Source organism: Styela clava, chromosome 13, assembly GCF_964204865.1.
Source record: "Styela clava chromosome 13, kaStyClav1.hap1.2, whole genome shotgun sequence".
Taxonomy (NCBI): Eukaryota; Metazoa; Chordata; class Ascidiacea; order Stolidobranchia; family Styelidae; genus Styela; species Styela clava.
Genome location: NC_135262.1, coordinates 15,987,501 through 15,992,500, shown reverse-complemented (window position 1 = coordinate 15,992,500; position 5,000 = coordinate 15,987,501). Strand labels below are relative to the sequence as shown.

Genomic DNA, 5,000 nt, shown 5'->3' with positions numbered 1-5,000 from the left:
GGGGCCGGTCGGAGCGCACCCTTTTCTCGGTGGCTGGCGGGCGAGAGAGTGCTGCGTCGCCGGCATCGGCGTCGAAAGAAGCCGAGCCGAAAAAAGTTAAAGTACAAACGTGCAAGCATACTAACCTAACCCTAGGTAAGGCATGTCAGAGCGAAAGACAGTAATTTCGAATGAGCCAAGAAAGAGCGGTGCGGGGCCGGTCGGAGCGCACCCTTTTCTCGGTGGCTGGCGGGCGAGAGAGTGCTGCGTCGCCGGCATCGGCGTCGAAAGAAGCCGAGCCGAAAAAAGTTAAAGTACAAACGTGCAAGCATACTAACCTAACCCTAGGTAAGGCATGTCAGAGCGAAAGACAGTAATTTCGAATGAGCCAAGAAAGAGCGGTGCGGGGCCGGTCGGAGCGCACCCTTTTCTCGGTGGCTGGCGGGCGAGAGAGTGCTGCGTCGCCGGCATCGGCGTCGAAAGAAGCCGAGCCGAAAAAAGTTAAAGTACAAACGTGCAAGCATACTAACCTAACCCTAGGTAAGGCATGTCAGAGCGAAAGACAGTAATTTCGAATGAGCCAAGAAAGAGCGGTGCGGGGCCGGTCGGAGCGCACCCTTTTCTCGGTGGCTGGCGGGCGAGAGAGTGCTGCGTCGCCGGCATCGGCGTCGAAAGAAGCCGAGCCGAAAAAAGTTAAAGTACAAACGTGCAAGCATACTAACCTAACCCTAGGTAAGGCATGTCAGAGCGAAAGACAGTAATTCCGAATGAGCCAAGAAAGAGCGGTGCGGGGCCGGTCGGAGCGCACCCTTTTCTCGGTGGCTGGCGGGCGAGAGAGTGCTGCGTCGCCGGCATCGGCGTCGAAAGAAGCCGAGCCGAAAAAAGTTAAAGTACAAACGTGCAAGCATACTAACCTAACCCTAGGTAAGGCATGTCAGAGCGAAAGACAGTAATTTCGAATGAGCCAAGAAAGAGCGGTGCGGGGCCGGTCGGAGCGCACCCTTTTCTCGGTGGCTGGCGGGCGAGAGAGTGCTGCGTCGCCGGCATCGGCGTCGAAAGAAGCCGAGCCGAAAAAAGTTAAAGTACAAACGTGCAAGCATACTAACCTAACCCTAGGTAAGGCATGTCAGAGCGAAAGACAGTAATTTCGAATGAGCCAAGAAAGAGCGGTGCGGGGCCGGTCGGAGCGCACCCTTTTCTCGGTGGCTGGCGGGCGAGAGAGTGCTGCGTCGCCGGCATCGGCGTCGAAAGAAGCCGAGCCGAAAAAAGTTAAAGTACAAACGTGCAAGCATACTAACCTAACCCTAGGTAAGGCATGTCAGAGCGAAAGACAGTAATTTCAAATGAGCCAAGAAAGAGCGGTGCGGGGCCGGTCGGAGCGCACCCTTTTCTCGGTGGCTGGCGGGCGAGAGAGTGATGCGTCGCCGGCATCGGCGTCGAAAGAAGCCGAGCCGAAAAAAGTTAAAGTACAAACGTGCAAGCATACTAACCTAACCCTAGGTAAGGCATGTCAGAGCGAAAGACAGTAATTTCGAATGAGCCAAGAAAGAGCGGTGCGGGGCCGGTCGGAGCGCACCCTTTTCTCGGTGGCTGGCGGGCGAGAGAGTGCTGCGTCGCCGGCATCGGCGTCGAAAGAAGCCGAGCCGAAAAAAGTTAAAGTACAAACGTGCAAGCATACTAACCTAACCCTAGGTAAGGCATGTCAGAGCGAAAGACAGTAATTTCGAATGAGCCAAGAAAGAGCGGTGCGGGGCCGGTCGGAGCGCACCCTTTTCTCGGTGGCTGGCGGGCGAGAGAGTGCTGCGTCGCCGGCATCGGCGTCGAAAGAAGCCGAGCCGAAAAAAGTTAAAGTACAAACGTGCAAGCATACTAACCTAACCCTAGGTAAGGCATGTCAGAGCGAAAGACAGTAATTTCGAATGAGCCAAGAAAGAGCGGTGCGGGGCCGGTCGGAGCGCACCCTTTTCTCGGTGGCTGGCGGGCGAGAGAGTGATGCGTCGCCGGCATCGGCGTCGAAAGAAGCCGAGCCGAAAAAAGTTAAAGTACAAACGTGCAAGCATACTAACCTAACCCTAGGTAAGGCATGTCAGAGCGAAAGACAGTAATTTCGAATGAGCCAAGAAAGAGCGGTGCGGGGCCGGTCGGAGCGCACCCTTTTCTCGGTGGCTGGCGGGCGAGAGAGTGCTGCGTCGCCGGCATCGGCGTCGAAAGAAGCCGAGCCGAAAAAAGTTAAAGTACAAACGTGCAAGCATACTAACCTAACCCTAGGTAAGGCATGTCAGAGCGAAAGACAGTAATTTCGAATGAGCCAAGAAAGAGCGGTGCGGGGCCGGTCGGAGCGCACCCTTTTCTCGGTGGCTGGCGGGCGAGAGAGTGCTGCGTCGCCGGCATCGGCGTCGAAAGAAGCCGAGCCGAAAAAAGTTAAAGTACAAACGTGCAAGCATACTAACCTAACCCTAGGTAAGGCATGTCAGAGCGAAAGACAGTAATTTCGAATGAGCCAAGAAAGAGCGGTGCGGGGCCGGTCGGAGCGCACCCTTTTCTCGGTGGCTGGCGGGCGAGAGAGTGATGCGTCGCCGGCATCGGCGTCGAAAGAAGCCGAGCCGAAAAAAGTTAAAGTACAAACGTGCAAGCATACTAACCTAACCCTAGGTAAGGCATGTCAGAGCGAAAGACAGTAATTTCGAATGAGCCAAGAAAGAGCGGTGCGGGGCCGGTCGGAGCGCACCCTTTTCTCGGTGGCTGGCGGGCGAGAGAGTGCTGCGTCGCCGGCATCGGCGTCGAAAGAAGCCGAGCCGAAAAAAGTTAAAGTACAAACGTGCAAGCATACTAACCTAACCCTAGGTAAGGCATGTCAGAGCGAAAGACAGTAATTTCGAATGAGCCAAGAAAGAGCGGTGCGGGGCCGGTCGGAGCGCACCCTTTTCTCGGTGGCTGGCGGGCGAGAGAGTGCTGCGTCGCCGGCATCGGCGTCGAAAGAAGCCGAGCCGAAAAAAGTTAAAGTACAAACGTGCAAGCATACTAACCTAACCCTAGGTAAGGCATGTCAGAGCGAAAGACAGTAATTTCGAATGAGCCAAGAAAGAGCGGTGCGGGGCCGGTCGGAGCGCACCCTTTTCTCGGTGGCTGGCGGGCGAGAGAGTGCTGCGTCGCCGGCATCGGCGTCGAAAGAAGCCGAGCCGAAAAAAGTTAAAGTACAAACGTGCAAGCATACTAACCTAACCCTAGGTAAGGCATGTCAGAGCGAAAGACAGTAATTTCGAATGAGCCAAGAAAGAGCGGTGCGGGGCCGGTCGGAGCGCACCCTTTTCTCGGTGGCTGGCGGGCGAGAGAGTGCTGCGTCGCCGGCATCGGCGTCGAAAGAAGCCGAGCCGAAAAAAGTTAAAGTACAAACGTGCAAGCATACTAACCTAACCCTAGGTAAGGCATGTCAGAGCGAAAGACAGTAATTTCGAATGAGCCAAGAAAGAGCGGTGCGGGGCCGGTCGGAGCGCACCCTTTTCTCGGTGGCTGGCGGGCGAGAGAGTGCTGCGTCGCCGGCATCGGCGTCGAAAGAAGCCGAGCCGAAAAAAGTTAAAGTACAAACGTGCAAGCATACTAACCTAACCCTAGGTAAGGCATGTCAGAGCGAAAGACAGTAATTTCGAATGAGCCAAGAAAGAGCGGTGCGGGGCCGGTCGGAGCGCACCCTTTTCTCGGTGGCTGGCGGGCGAGAGAGTGCTGCGTCGCCGGCATCGGCGTCGAAAGAAGCCGAGCCGAAAAAAGTTAAAGTACAAACGTGCAAGCATACTAACCTAACCCTAGGTAAGGCATGTCAGAGCGAAAGACAGTAATTTCGAATGAGCCAAGAAAGAGCGGTGCGGGGCCGGTCGGAGCGCACCCTTTTCTCGGTGGCTGGCGGGCGAGAGAGTGCTGCGTCGCCGGCATCGGCGTCGAAAGAAGCCGAGCCGAAAAAAGTTAAAGTACAAACGTGCAAGCATACTAACCTAACCCTAGGTAAGGCATGTCAGAGCGAAAGACAGTAATTTCGAATGAGCCAAGAAAGAGCGGTGCGGGGCCGGTCGGAGCGCACCCTTTTCTCGGTGGCTGGCGGGCGAGAGAGTGCTGCGTCGCCGGCATCGGCGTCGAAAGAAGCCGAGCCAAAAAAAGTTAAAGTACAAACGCGATGCTAATGAGCGAGCCGTTGTCTCGACTAATATGTAGGGGGCGTTCGATCGAGCGTCTGGCTTGAGCGCTTGTCGGCCTAGCAGAACGGTCGCATTGTTATGCCCGGGTTTTAGGCACCGCTGCAGGCGGCCGGCAGAGCTCTTGTTTGTGCGAAACTGAATGGATCGAGCCCGAGAGAGGGCGAGCAAAGAAAAAACGCAAATCGCTCCGCCTGGCACTGCCGGCGAGAGCGTGGACGTCGCGGCCAGCGACTGTCGAAGCTGAGTACGGCCGCAGGCGATCGCCTCGGTCTTAAACGAATGCGACGAGCACGCGCCGGGCGGCCCAGCAAGGGCCGAGCGCAGCTGTCGCAGCTATCTGGTTGATCCTGCCAGTAGTGATATGCTTGTCTCAAAGATTAAGCCATGCAGGTGCAAGTACGAGTTCTCGTAAAGCGAAACTGCGAATGGCTCATTAAATCAGTCTTGGTTTATTTGGTCTCGTAAGCGAAGTTGATAACTGTGGTAATTCTAGAGCTAATACATGCATTAAGCGCCGACTTCGGGAGGCGCGCTTTTATCAGATCAAAACCGACCGGGTTCGTCCTGTGGCGTTTGATGACTCTGGATAACCACGCGGATCGTACGGTCTCTGCACCGACGACGTATCATTCAAGTGTCTGCCCTATCAACTGTCGAAGGTACGCTACGTGCCTACCTTTGTGATAACGGGTAACGGGGAATCAGGGTTCGATTCCGGAGAGGGAGCCTGAGAAACGGCTACCACATCCAAGGAAGGCAGCAGGCGCGCAAATTACCCATTCCCGACACGGGGAGGTAGTGACGAAAAATAACAATACAGGACTCTAACGAGAC

At 55.6% G+C, this 5,000-nt stretch overlaps 1 non-coding gene across 1 annotated transcript in view; it reads left to right on the top strand.

The window, feature by feature from the left end:
• The first annotated feature begins 4,500 nt into the window (after positions 1-4,500).
• LOC144431634 (small subunit ribosomal RNA) overlaps positions 4,501-5,000 on the top strand; it is a 1,810-nt gene continuing 1,310 nt past the window's right edge. The window contains exon 1 of the ribosomal RNA XR_013480196.1: positions 4,501-5,000. This exon is cut by the window's right edge and continues 1,310 nt beyond it. This is a non-coding gene — a ribosomal RNA (small subunit ribosomal RNA).